We start from the raw sequence: 15204 nt of genomic DNA on the forward strand, positions 1-15204 counted from the left end.
TTTACTGGAAACGGGGTTTCACCATGTTGGCCAGGCTGATCTTGAACTCTTGACCTCAGGTGATCCGCCTGCCTTGGCCTCCCAAAATGCTGGGATTACAGGTCTGAGCTACCGCGCTCGGCCTTGAATCGTAAGTTTTGACTGTCCCTTCCATCCTCATCGCATTTGATATGGAGGGTGGGTGTATTAGGGAGAAATATTACTTAGAAAGTTACTTTCTCTTAATGGTGTATAGTTAACGATAGCCGATATGAGGGAAGAAAACACTTAAAAGGACAAAATATAATGCCCAGAAAGCTTTAGAACATAATAGAAGACAGAAAGAAAAACATATGATTATGGAAGAAGGATTAATGTTCATGAGAGAAAGGGTACACTTAATTTATTTGTTCATTTAAAAAATATTATTGAGCTGGTTTGCAGAAGAAAAGAGACCGAAGTAAAATATACATATATGTGTGTGTGTATACATATGTGTGTATATATATATATATATACACACATATGTATACACACACACACACACACACACACACACACAGACACACACATAAAATTGAGCTGGTATGTGCGTTTTCATGCCAGCAAGAATGAACAGTAATAAAGACACTCACTGTTCCTCTTCTCTGGAGCTTATATACTAGCTTAGTAAGTCCTTTAATTCATTTTATTCCTAATAGCTCTGCAAGGTGGTTATTCATTATCTCCATTTAATATCCCCAGTTACAGTTTTGAAATCTGAGGCTCCAGGCTTTTAAAACAATTTACTCAACATCACATAGCACTAAGAGGTGGAATTGGGATGCCAAATTATTGACTTTTTCTACTAAACTTCACTTTCACTACAGGAAGGAGAAGTGTTAAGTTGTGAGTTACTAAAGGCAAGCTTTTGCAAGAGTAAAAGTATTACTTGCATCATCCTTCAGCTTCAGCTTTCTTTTTCTACATAGTTTTTAAAGGGAAAAAGACTAAACTGTAATGAGTCTTAAACACATTCTTCAAGATTGTCTTTAGGTAGGCATGAAAGAGAGGCAACTGAATATTATGTCCTGAAAACTCTGGAATTATGAAAGCCATGGCCCAGATAAAGTAAAAGCAATATTGGGTTTCAGTAGATGTGATAATCAGAAAATCCTGTGGACCTTATTCAAGGTAGTGATTTCAATTAGTGGCACTATGCAATTAAGTTACTCTACAAATCCCAGATTTGTGTGGATCTGAATCTAGGACCATACTGGAGAGGCCCCAAGCTGAGGTTCTTGGGAATGCCTAGCCCAGAAAGAATCTTCCTTTCTACTATTTTTCTTCCTTTCACGTATCCTTTTTCTGCTTTGGTGCCCTTTTAGTTTTTGAATACTTGGACAAATATCTCCTTGTCTTAATAGCTAAATATAGGTTTTAAAAAATATATTCTTTTTTCCCCCTCAGTATTTATCCTTTCTGTGACTAGATTCCATAAAACATTATCCTTGCCAGCAGAAGGAAGTATCATATTTCTCACTAATGGCTATTCAGAAGATATTTTTTCTCTTCTAATTCTTTGATATTAAAGTATTTGCTTACAGAGAAACAGCAGACAATTGTACCATCTTGTGAAAATAAAATGATACCCAATCTCAAATTAGAGAAGGTTCAGTAAAGATAGGAAAAAGATAGGTATTTACTTAAAAGGGAAAGTAGGAGCCACAGTGGATATTGGCAATGACTTTTACACATGTGACATTATTTCAGTCCATTCGGATTCGGAAGGATTTGAAGGTACATGTTAATGATTTGCACGTGGAATAACTTGGAGCCGCATCTTCCAGGAAGGATATCTGAATTAGTTGCATAGCCTTCCAAGCAAGGCAGTAAATAGCATAACTTTATTTCTTGTTTCCAAAACCACTTGGCCTGTTGTCTGTCTCTGTGGTTGTAAATGTATTCCAGGGTGGTCCTGAGAACCCGGACTAGAGTGGCCTTGCTTTAGAGTTGGCCTTACTGAGCATTGTTACTGAGATAATCTCAGGATTGGGTTGGGATTGTTGGGATTGTTGTGGACAGAATAGATTAACCCAAGCCTCACTTCAGCCTGTGTCCTCGCCAGACTTGGTCTCAGGGGATGGAATGTTCTTTATTCTTTTCTTTTGTTTCATAATTTCTTTTGTTTTAGTAATCTGTGAGTCTTTAGTTTTTTAAAAAGAGCTTGTTATATTTTTATTCTGCCCAATACAGGAACAGGGAAACTGATTATTTCCTTTAGGAAAGTAGATTTAGGCAGTCTTTTCAGCTCTAGCTCTCTCTCTTATTTATTAGAAATCTAATGTACCATAATTCATCCAGCAAGCATTTATATAAGGCTGACTGTAACAGGCATTTTACTTTATATAATAGGAGTGCAAACATGAAGGGGAGATAATTCTTCTATGTAGGAACTCACAGTTTAGCAGAGCAGATACCTAAACATCATTTCAAAACAATATGCCAAATTCTGCAATAGAAAAAAGAAGAGTGCTGTGGGAACATTGCCTGGAAAAGGCCAGAGAGATATTTGGGCTGAGACTAAAAGGATAAAGGTAGAAGAGAAGAAGGGCATTTCAGGTAATGGGAAAGGATATGCACAGACTGAGAAGCTTGAGAACACAAGCTGCATTAAGAGAATATTGAGAATTTCTGAGCAGGTCTAGTATTAAGGTGTGTGTGAGAGGTAACAGGAGATTATGTCCAGAAGGTATTTGGAGCCATGAGGTCAGGCCTGGAGATTATCTGTTGGAATATAGCACAGAATTTATTAGTTGAATTTTTATTAGATAAAATGGCCAGGGAGAGTTAAGGATATAAATTTGGGAATACTGTGTGAATAACCAATTGTCTATGTGGCAGATGATCACCAAAGACGATGTGAAAGGAAGGAAAATTGGGGGAGATATAGATTTATGAGGATTGGGAAGGTTAGAAAGTTAGTGGAATTTGTGCCTTTTGTTAATTTATCAAAGTTACTGAGTACCTACTGTGTGCCCGGCACTGTGTTAGGAAATGGGATTAAAGTGGCAGATAAGATGGAAATTGTTCATACTCTCATGGTACCTATAGTATGTTGGGGGTCATACCAGATAAGAGCCGTGATAAGGGAAGCACAGGGGGATACATAGGTGGGCTACTTGACTAAGTGTTGTAGGGTTAGGAAAGCTTTCCTTGAAGAAGCAGGCTTATGACTCGAATGATGGGTAGAGATTAGCCATGTGAACAGAGAGGGAGAAGTGCTTGAGACAAAGGGAATACAAGTTTTTTGGTGGAGTTTTTTAAAGGGAAAAAGACTAAACCGTAATGAGTCTTAAACACATTCTTCAATATTGTCTTTAGGTAGGCATGAAAGAGAGGTAACTGAATATTATGTCCTGAAAACTCTGGAATTATGAGTAAGCAGCTTGTCAGTCCTGAAGGTTGGGCTGTGAGGTAGGCAGTAATGAGAGGCAGGTAGTAGTGAGAGATGAACTGGAGAGCTAAGCAGGGGGACAGATAATGAAAGGCTTTCTTGGCAAACCATGTTAAGGAATTTGAACTTTATCACCAGGGCAGTGGAGAGCTATTTCAGTGTTGTAAAACCTTTTATTATTGAAAAAACTTTTATTATAGAAATTTTTAAAAAATTTAAATCTATTTTGTTTATTTATTTATTTTGAAACCGAGGTATAAGACTGGCTAATTTTGTATTTTTGGTAGAAACGGGGTTTCACCATGTTGCCGAGCTGGTCTTGAACTTCTGGGCTCAAGCAGTCCACCTGCCTCAGCCTCCCAGAATGTTGGAATTATAGGCATGAGCCGTTGTGTCCAGCCTATTATAGAAAATTTTTAATATTCATAAAAGTAGGGCTGGGCGCGGTGGCTCAAGCCTGTAATCCCAGCACTTTGGGAGGCCGAGGCAGGTGGATCACACGGTCAAGAGATCGAGACTATCCTGGTCAACATGGTGAAACCCCATCTCTACTAAAAATACAAAAAATTAGCTGGTGGCGCGTGCCTGTAATCTCAGCTTCTCAGGAGGCTGAGGCAGGAGAATTGCCTGAACCCAGGAGGCAGAGGTTGCGGTGAGCCGAGATCGCGCCATTGCCCTCTGGCCTGGGTAACAAGAGCGAAACTCTGTCTCAAAAAAAAAAAAAAAAAAAAAAAAAAAAAAAAGTAAAGAGGACAGTAAAATGAATTCATTTCATCCAGCTTGCACAAATATCAACATATGGCCAATCGTGTTATTAGTTATCCCATTAACTCCTTCCTCCTCTACTGAATTTTTTTAGAGCAGATCCCAGACACTGTATTATTTCTTTGTGAATATCTCAGTATGTGTCCAGGCACGGTGGCTCATGCCTATAATCCAAGCACTTTGGGAAGCTGAGGCCAGGGGATCACCTGAGGTCAGGAATTCAAGACCAGCTGGCCAACATGGTCTCTGCTAAAAATACAAAAATTAGCCAGGGGCAGTGGCAGGTGCCAGTAATCCTAGATACTCGGGAGGCTGAGAATTCAGCCTCTCCAGTTCAAGGAGAATTACTTGAACCAGGAGGTAGAGGTTGCAGTAAGCCGAGATTGTGCTTCAGCCTGGGTGACAGAGCAAGACTCCATCTCAAAAAAAAAAAAAAAAAAAAAAAAAAAAAAAAGTTAGAGTTCCTCTCTTTTAAAAAAAAGTTATCAAAATACTTTTATTACAGCTAAATAGTATTTATTAATATCAAATATCCAGTCTGTTCAGTTTCCTAGAATGTCACAAACATTTCTTCCATACCAGTTTGTTTGTGTCAGAATTCCAAACAAGATCTGCTTATAAAGTCTCTTTTAATCTCTAGTTCTCCCTCTTTTTTTTCTTGGCCATTTATTTGTCTAAGACACCCGGTCATTTATACTGTCCAGTTTTCCACATTTTGGATTTTGTTGGAAGCATCATTTTGGTATGTTTAAACATACTCCTTTGTCCTCTGTATTTCCTATATAAATTGATAATTTGAGCTGAAAGCTTAATCAAATTTATTATTTTTTTCTTTTGGGCAAGAATACTTGATAGGTGGAACCTATCAAATCAAGAGGCACATGTCAGCTTGTCTCTGTGAGTTAAAATTGATCAATCAGTTCAGGTGAAATGTGTTGTTTTTTTAAAGAATATGGTTGCAGAGAAGTAATGAGGTCACTTTTGATGGGATGTAGTAATTGTGAGTGAAAGGGGAAGAGTCTGAAGATATCTAGGTTTTCAGCTTGAGCTGGATGAATGATAGGAAGATAGGAAAGAACAGGTTGGGGAGAAAAGTGGTTGCCTTGGGGCATGTTGAAATTGACATAAAGATGCGTTAAATCTGGAGCTTAGGACAAAAATCTGGACTGCATATCCTCTTATCAGTCAAACTAAAAAAATAAATTTGGGTGGGCTGCTGATAAATATTATTTCAAATAGTATTTCAGTTTTTCATATATGGAGAGTTGAAAGGGTGAGTAAAATAGAGATCTTTGGATAGGACTCTGGAAAATACCACTGGATTTAATTATCTATTGCGTTATGACTGATTACTCCAAAACATAGCAACTTAAAACAACAGTTTGTTACCTCATAGTTTCCGTGGGTCAGAACTTCGAGTTTTGGCTCAGGGTCTCTTATGAAACTGTAGTCAATATATTAACCAGTGCTGCAGTCATCTGAAAGGCTTTACTGGAGCTAGAGGATCAGCTTTCACGATGACTCACATAGCTGTTGTCAGAAAGCCTCACTTCCTTGCCGGGTGTTGGAAGGTGGCCTCAGTACTTCACCAGGTAGCCTTTTCATTGAGCTGCTTAAGTGTCGTCATGAAAGAGCAGCTGGCTTTACTTAGGAGTGATCCAAGTGAGAGCAAAGAGGAAGCCTCAATGCCCTTTATGATCTAGTCAGAGACCACCACTTTTGCCTTATTCTGTTCATTAGAAACAAGCCATTAAGTTCCACTCATGCTCCTGGGGTTGGAAATTTCAGGCATGAGGAATTAGGCTTTACCTTTTGAAAATAATTTGTGGACAGATGTTAAACCACCACAATCACAATTTAAGGGATTGGCAGAGGAAGAGAGCCTGCACAGGAGAGTGAAAAGGGATTCCAGAGATGTAAGAAAAACCAGAAAAATTTACTACTGCTGCCTTGCCAGTCATGGATGGCAAGGTGGAAGTAGTAAATTGGCTTGAATACTGCTGAAAGGATTAAATAGATGAGGTCTAAAGCATATTCATTGGAATTATCAACTTGGACATCATTGATGTTCTTAGGGAGAGCAGTTTCCATGGAGTGGTAGGTATAGAATGCAGATTGGAGTGGCTTGAAGAGTAAATAGGAGGTAGGAAGAATATGAGGGGAATGGGGATTATTCAAGATTTTTTATGGTAGAAGGAACAAAGAGGTTATGGAATGTGTAATGGAGGGTAACAGTTTCTCAAATAGGAATATGCTTATATGCTGTAGGAATGGGAAGCAAGGTCCATGTTAAAAATGAGGATACAGTCAGTACTCAAGGAATATAGTAAAGATTTAGGACAGTGACACTGGGAACTGGAAAAAGGAATAGCTAAATATGATTTGTTTAGTCATTACCCACAAGTGTTTAACCCTCTCTCTTGATTTGTGTTGCTTTTGGAGAGAAGGTTAGAAACTGAATTTGTAAGTTACTTGGGCTACTCAAGATATTCTTTGTAAAAGGAGTCATTAGAGAAATCATTTGTTCTTTGCTGTTACACACTGTCTGGAAGAGACTTATAATGACTTTGCATTTTAAAACCACTGCTAGTCAAAACACATTTAAGTGTTATTTGGCAGTCTTTAGCGATGTTTAGTAGATGATAAAAAAATCTACCATCTAATTCTTGGATTTTAGATTTTTGAATAGCTTTAACTGTATATATTTCTCTTGCAAATATGTAAAAGAAGTAGTCTCAGATTCTCCTAGAAAGATATCAGCACCACTCCCATCAAATATTTAAAAGCAAATTTATTCTTTTCTAAGTAAACCATTCTTGAATATATCAAATATGATTTTTATTGTGTCTATATATGGTACTTTTTTTTTTTTTTTTTTAAACAGAGTCTTGCTCTGCCAGCCAGGCTGGAGTGCAATGGCGCAATCTCCGCTCACTGCAACCTCTGCCTCCTGGGTTGAAGCACTTCTGCCTCAGCCTCCCAAGTAGCTGGGATTACAGGTGCCTACCACCATGCCTAGCTAATTTTTGTATTTTTAGTAGAGACAGGGTTTCACCATTGGCCATACTGGTCTTGAACTCCTGACCTCAAGTGATCCACCTGCCTCAGCCTCCCAAAGTGCTGGGATTACAGGCATGAGCCACTGTGGTGGGCTACATGGTACATTTTAGTAGTTGAAATCTAATAGAGTAGCTTTAGAATTATATAAGGAACAAAAGAAAAATTGTATCCAAATCTAAATGAGGCAGACATGGTGGCTCATGCCTGTAATCCCCTAGCACTTCGGGAGGCTGAGGTGGACAGATCACTTGAGGTCAGGAGTTGACCAGGAGTTTGAGACAAGCCTGACCAACATGGTGAAACCCCATCTCTACTAAAAATACAGAAATTAGCCAGGTGTGGTGGTGCACTTCTGTAATCCCAGCTACTTAGGAGACTGAGGCAGGAGAATTGCTTGAACCCAGAAGGCAGAGGTTGCAGTGATTGCGCCACTGCACTTCAGCCTGGGCAACAGAGCAAGACTCTGTCTCAAAATAAATAAATAAATAAAATTAAAAATAAATCTAAATGCCCTGAAAAGACATAAAGAAACTCCCTAAGACAGTAAGTAGTATCAATGGGAAGAATTATTTGGAAATTTTATATCTTTTACTTTCCTTGAATACTTAAGACAGTCTTGATTTTTTCCCTTTTCCAAAACTCCTGAGCCTTGCTCATATAATTCTTTTGGGCATTAATAATTTTACATCTGCTACAATTAACTAACTATATCTCTAGTACATTCTTTATCTGTACAGCAAGCTTGTAAACTCCTTGATGGCAATACTGAACATTATAATCTTCAAGCCCTACAATGAAGCTATTATTCTCCTAGTGAATAGATTATGAATGGCTCTTCAAACTAGACTTATAGGTTAGTGAGATGCAGAATACTGTTTGGAATTCTTGTTTACACAGCCTTGTAGGTTTTTACAGAATATACTAATAGCAAATATGTATGTTTCCACAGTTTATGTAAAACCTGATTAAATTTATGTTAACAACAGAGGTTTTTTGTTTAATCGTCCAGAGCCTGTGGAACTGTGTGTGATCTTTTGCTTCCTGTGTTTTATCAGACAAGCAGTCAATTCTTGCTTCTGTTGCAAGCAGTTTTCTTAATGGTATTAAGTTGTAGAAAGATGCAGAGTTGTTCTTAAATATGCCACTCCAAATGTGGCAATTGTATGATTAGCTTTTCTTTTTAAAATTAAATTTATTTTTAACTAATCTAGACCATGCCAGTTGGAAGGATTAGATTTTCAAATAGGTGATCACAATTAAAAACTAGAATAGTGTACAGGTTATTTAGATTAAGGACTGAGTTTCTTTTACTGTTTATAGAGAAATACAGACAAAGAAATGGCCACCCCAATCAATTGTTTTCCTTCTCATTTATTTAATTGTAAAGGATTATCTTCTTCTTCTTTTTTTTTTTTGTTATGGAGTCTTGCTCTGTCACCCAGGCTGGAGTGCAGTGGCATGATTCTGGCTCACTGCAACCTCTGCCTCCCAGACTCAAGATCCTCCCACCTCACCTCAGCCTCTAGAGTAACTGGTACCATAAGCATGCACCACCACACCTGGCTAACTTTTTGTATTTTTGGTAGAGATGGGGTTTCACCATGTTGACCAGGCTGGTCTTGAACTCCAGAGCTCAAGCTATCCATTTGCCTCAGCCTCCCAGAGTGCTGTGATTATAACTGTGAGCCACTGTGCCCAGCCCAGGATTATTTGAAAAATGGAATTTACTTGCAGAAGATAAATTTACATGTTACATGGGATCATATAAATGGAATTATATTCAAGGGAAGTGTTTCCAGATATTCATAATTAATTTTTTGCTATTCACATGACAATGTTAAAATTATTATAAATGTCAATTCTCTATTTCTTGGAGTTTTGTTCCATTGAGGTCCCAGGATAATATTGTCTACTTATTTCTTGTATTTTATTTTATCAGTACTGTTATGGCACAGCTGGGTGAAAATATACTGGATAAAAATCTGATCTATTGCTCTGGCAGCTCTCTTCAGTGTCTCAATCCTCTTTTTTCTTCCTTCACTCATAGGAGATGCCATGCTTACCAGAGACAATAGTCCATTAGGTGGAAACACTCTCAACTCCTTGTTCTCTCACCTATTTTAATATGTCTGTTTTCCTCTATCCTTGTTGTTACCTTTCCCTATCATAGTGGAAGGAGGTAATCCTGTGTTCTGGATTCCATTTGCTCACAGACTTTTTGGGGATCTCAGTCTATAGATTTTCTCCTCTATCTGCTTTCTCTCCTCTCTATTTAACTTCCTCACTACAGATTTTTGTTATTTAAGAATATTACTATTATGCAACATGACAAATAGTTGTAACCATTTTATACAGACATTTTTAGATAGCCTGTTGCTTTTTTTCTTTTTTTTTCCCCTAAGACCACATCTCACTCTGTCATGCAGGCTGGAGTACAGTATGCTATCACAGCTCATTGCAGCCTTGACCTCCCAGGCTTAAGGAATCCTCCTGCCTCAGCCTCTTGAATAGTTGAGACTGCAGTCATGTGCCACCACACCAGCCAATTTTTGTATATATATATTCATGTGTGTGGATATAGGGTCCCACTGTGTTACCCAGGCTGGTCTTGAACTCCTGGACTCAAGTGATACTCCTGCTTTGGCCTCCCAAAGTGCTGGGATTACAAGTGTGAGCCATGACACCTGGCCATCTTTAATTTTTTAATTTTGGTGATGTCCAATTTTTTTGTTGTTTTGCTGCTTATGCTTTTGGTGTCATATCTGAGAAATCATTGCTTAATCTAAAGTCACAAAGTTTCATATCTATGTTTACTTCTAAGAGTTTTATATTTTAGCTATAATATGTAGATCTGATCCATTTTTGTTGGTGGTGTTTTTTTTGTTTGTTTGTTTGTCTGTCTGTTTTGAGGCAAGGTCTTTCTTTGTCACCCAGCCTGGCACCATCATGGCTTATAGCAGCCTCAACCTCCCTGGGCAAGTGATCCTCGCCTCAACCTCTCAGGGTAAGTGATCCTCCCACCTCAGCCTCCTGAATAGCTGGGACTACAGGCTTGTGTCACTATGTGAGCTAATTTTTTAAATTGTAGAGGATGGGGTCTTGCATGTTGCCTACACTGTTCTCCAACTCCTGAAATGATCCTTCTGTCTCATCCTCCCAAAGTGCTGGTATTATATGTGTGAGTTGCTGTACCTGGCCAGTTTTTTTTAATATGGCAAGGTAAGGGTTCACCTTTATTCTTTTGCATGTGGATATCCAGTTATCCCAGCACGATTTGTTGGAAAGACTTCTTTCTCCATTGTTTTGGCATTGTTGTTGACAGTTAACTAACCATAAATGTGAAGATTTGTATTTGGACTGTTAGTTCTATTCCATTGACATATTTGTCTGTACTACGCCAGTACTATACTGTCTCAATTACTGTAGCTTTGTAGTAAGTTCTGAAATTGGGAAACGTAAATCCTCTTTTTTTTTTTTTTTTTTTTGAGACAGAGTCTTTTTGAGACGGAGTCTTGCTGTGTCGTCAGGCTGGAGTGCAGTGGCGCAATCTCGGCTCACTGCAACCTCCACCTCCTGGGTTTAAGCGATTCTTCTGCCTCGGCCTCCCGAGTAGCTGGGAAGACAGGCATGTGCTACCATGCCCTGCTAATTTTTGTATATATATATTTTTTAGTAGAGACAGTGTTTCACCATGTTGGCCAGGATGGTCTCGATCTCTTGACCTCGTGATCCACCCACCTCAGCCTCCCAAAGTGCTGGGATTACAGGTGTGAGCCATCGTGCCCAGCAAATCCTCGAACTTTCTTTGTTCTTTTTCAAGATAGTTTTGACTATTCTGGGTCCTTTGAATTTACATAGGAATTTTAGGATGGACTGACTTTTTCATTAATGATTTAACATGTTCATCTTTCCTACATTGAAAAATGTCTCTCCTATTTCTGTGTCTTCCTAGAAATATCATCCTAACCTGTCTTCCTCAATATACATATGTCTGTTGAAATCCCTGTCTCTTTTAGTCCATCTTGCATTTACTTGACAGTACTCTTTTTTACCTCCACATTTCACTGAAAATTCCAGCAGAGGTCCTCAGTGATAGCTTTGTTGCTAAACTCAATGGGTGCTTTTTCCGCTCTTAATCTTAGCGCTGTCTCTACAGCACTTGATGACACCGATTACTGTTTTACAGCTTTAAAACTCATTTTACTGTTCTTGAAGAGGTGACAATGTATTCTTAATTATTTTTCCACTACTGTACTATTGAAGGTCTATTTTTTCTTAAGAAAGGACTGTTGTAGTATTATAAATTTGTAAAAGAATACTCAAACTATAGTGGAAGGTCTATACAGTATGAGGAAGAAAAGTCCCACCTGAAATCCTACTTATCTATGTTTTGAAGAATAGCTTTCCTAACAACTCTTTATGTACAAATACACATCTGTATACTTTACATAAATATAATCATTTTATACATGATACTCTACAACCTAAAAGCATTTTAAGATTTTTATGTGTAATTTATTGTACCATTTTTTATTGTATTTCTTCAAGAGGCACATGATTGAAATATAACATTTTTCCTTCATCTTTACTTAATAAGATTTTAGTCATCTGGGTTTGGGAGACTAAAATTCCTACACTGGCCTGGTGCAGTGGCTCATGCCTGTAATTTCAATACCTTGGGAGGCTGAGGTGGGAGAATTGCTTGAACCTGGGAGGCGAAGGTTGCAGTGAGTGAAGGAAGGAAGGAAAGGAGGAAGGAAGGAAGGAAGGAAGGATCCACATTTTTTTTACTATGACTTTGTGATCTGCCTCCCGGGTTCCAGTGATTCTCCTGCCTCACCCTCCTGGGTAACTGGGATTATAGGTACACACCACCACGCCTGGCTAATTTTTGTATTTTTAGTAGAGATGGTGTTTTACCATGTTGGCTAAGCTGGTCTTGAACTCCTGACCTCAGGTGATCCACCCACTTCTGCCTCCCAAAGTTCTGGGATTACAAGTGTGAGCCACTGCACCTACCCTTCACTTGCCACTCTCCATCCACTTTAGCTTTTCTTCTGTTCCTTTGAAGTTCTTCAAACTTGTTCTTGCCTCAGGGCCTCTGCATGTTTTCTGTCTTCTTGGACTGATGGTACCCCAGGTCTAGTGTGGTTGATTACTTATACAGGTTTTCATTCATATGTCACTGTTCAGAGAAGCCTTTCTATAACAAACCATCTAAAGTAGGCCTCTCACCCTCAGTCACTATCGTAATGATTTCCTTTGATTTTTCATGGCATTTATTGTTACCTGCTTTAATTATTTTGTTTTTCTTGCCTATTTTCTCTGTCTTGTATTAATAGAATATAAGTTCCATTACAACGGAGACTTTATTTGTCTTCATCATTTTATCTCCAGCATCTAGAGCAGTGCCTGACACTTAGTGGCTTTTCAGTAAATATAGTCATGGATTGCTTAACAATGGGGCAGGAGTGTGGGGAGATACCTTCTGAGAAATTTGTTAGGTGATTTTGTCATTGTGTGATTGTCATAAAGTGTCCTTACAAAAACTTAGATGATATAGTTTACTACATACCTAGTCAGAAACCTAGTCTGTGTGGTAAGCTACGGCCCTGTACAGTGTAAAACCATATGGGTGGGCCAAAGGGAAAACTTCTACTTTGGCCTTTGGTTTGCTGAAAATCATCTGACAAAAGGCAGAGTAATAGGAGAAAAGGCATACAGATTTACTAATGTGGCTGGGTGCGGTGGCTCACACCTGCAATCCCAGCACTTTAGAAGGCTGAGGTGGGTGGATCACCTGAGATCAGGAGTTCCAGACTAGCTTGGCCAACATGGTGAAACCCTGTCTCTACTAAAAACACAAAAATTAACCCGGTATGGTGGTATGCACCTGTAGTCCCAGCTACTTGGGAGGCTGAGGCAGGAGAATTGCTTGAAACTGGGAGGTGGTGGTTGCAGTGAGTTGACACTGCACTCCAGCCTGGGTGACAGAGCCAGATTCCATCTCAAAAAAAATTTATCAATGTGCATGGGGGAAGGGGAAGTTATGGAGTGATTACCTCATCTCCTAATGGAGTATAGTAGTTTATATACCCCTTTTCACAGGGGAGGGAGGAGATGGGGAGTGTAGACAATTCTTTTAAAGGGTACTAAATGATTATTGGGGAGAATTAATAGACCAGGGAGACAGAAAAGTCCATCCAGGTTTAGTTGCATTTCTCAATCTTCTTTTCTGTGATAGATAATGAGATTTCAGAAAGGGGATAGAAGACAATTGTGTTTCTTTCGGTAAAATGCTTTTTTGATAAGATAAGGAAATGCCAGGGTCCCTCCCAGCACTGGGTCAAGGAGAAACAAGACAAGATTAGAGGGACCTTGATCCTAAGATTTATTTCTGAGGCCTTTCAATTTTCAAAAGCACTCATCATGCCCCAGTGCCGTATTTTCTGGGGTAGTCATTTTGTGTACTACAATATTACTCTACTGAATACTTTAGGTAATTATAATATAATGGTAAATATTTATGTATCTGAATGTATCTAATCATAGAAAAGAGACAGTAAAACTATGGTATAAACTATTAAAAATGGTACACCTGTATAGAGCACTTACCATGAATGGAGCTTGCAGGACTGAAAGTTGCTCTGCATGAGTCAATGAGTGAGTGGTGAGTGACTGTGAAGTCGAGGGACAAGACTGTGCATTACTGTAGACTTTGTAAACACTGTACATTTAGGTAACAGTAAACATAAAATTTTTTTTCTTTCTTCAATAAATTAACCTTAGCTTACTGTAGTGCTTTACTCGATAAACTTTTATATTTTTAAAAACTTTTTGACTCTTTTGTATTCACATTTGGGTTTAAAACACAAACACATTGTGTAGCTTTTTGTACAACAAAATACTTCTGTTGTACAGAAGTATTTCTTTATATCCTTATTCTATATACTCTTTTCTATTTATAACTTTTCTTATGTTTTCATTTTAAGCTCTTTTTTGTTAAAAAAAAAAAAATACAACTGTCCAACAGGTTCTTTCTGCCCACTGTGCAAAGAAAATCAATTCATGGAGACCATGGCATTACAGTAAAGAACGTTTAATTGACACGAGACCGGCCTCACTCTGAGGTTAGCAGTTTTTCAAAGACAGTTTGGTGGGCAAGGGCCTAGGGTATGGGGAGTGCTGATTGGTTGGGCTGGAGCTGGCTTCTTGTGCTGAGTTGCTTCTAGGTGGGGCCGCTGGAGCGGCTGGCAAGTCCATGTGGAGCCATCAGCTGTAAGACATGCAAAAAACTTGAAAAGGTATCTCAAAAAGGCCACTTTGGCTGGGCACAGTGGTGCATGCCTGTAATCCCATTGCTTTGGGAGGTAGCAGCAAGAGGATCATTGAGCCCAGGAGTTTGAGACCATCTGGGCAACAAGTGAGAGCCCATTTCTACAAAAAATTTTAAAAATTAGCTGAGCATGGTGGAGTGTGCCTGTGGTCCCAGCTACTTGGAGGCTGAGGCAGGAAGATCGCTTGAGCCTGGCAGGTTGAAGCTACAGTGAGCTATGATCATGCCACTGCATTCTAGCCTGGGCGACTGAGCAAGACCCTGTATCAAAGAGAAAAAAACCCCCACCAAACTTAGGTTCTATAATAGTGATGTTGTTTGCAGAAGTAATTGTGACCTCCAGAATAATGACTGACAATCATTTATTAGCAGAATTCAGGCTCCTCTAATCTCCTAGACTGGTGGTCTCTATTGGCTTTACGAAGGCAGTTGAGTTTTGGGGAAGGATTATTATTATTATTATTATTATTTTTTTGAGGAAGAGTTTCACTCTTGTTACCCAGGCTGGAGTGCAATGGCGCGATCTCGGCTCACTGCAACCTCCGCCTCCTGGGTTCAGGCAATTCTCCTGCCTCAGCCTCCTGAGTAGCTGGGATTACAGGCACGTGCCACCATGCCCAGCTAATTT

The 15204-nt window shown here is 39.0% G+C and overlaps 1 protein-coding gene across 7 annotated transcripts in view; it reads left to right on the forward strand.

Moving 5' to 3' along the window:
- OSBPL9 (oxysterol binding protein like 9) overlaps positions 1 to 15204 on the forward strand; it is a 182938-nt gene that overhangs the window by 1111 nt on the left and 166623 nt on the right. Inside the window, exon 1 of one of the 7 annotated variants that reach the window (XM_074380813.1) lies at positions 10222 to 10244. The exons of the other annotated variants lie outside the window; for them this stretch is intronic. The gene's annotated coding sequence lies outside the window, so the exon portion shown is untranslated. Of the gene's footprint in view, positions 1 to 10221; positions 10245 to 15204 lie in introns of those variants that run through there. 7 annotated transcript variants of the gene reach the window in all.

This window comes from Saimiri boliviensis, chromosome 11, assembly GCF_048565385.1.
Source record: "Saimiri boliviensis isolate mSaiBol1 chromosome 11, mSaiBol1.pri, whole genome shotgun sequence".
NCBI lineage: Eukaryota > Metazoa > Chordata > Mammalia > Primates > Cebidae > Saimiri > Saimiri boliviensis.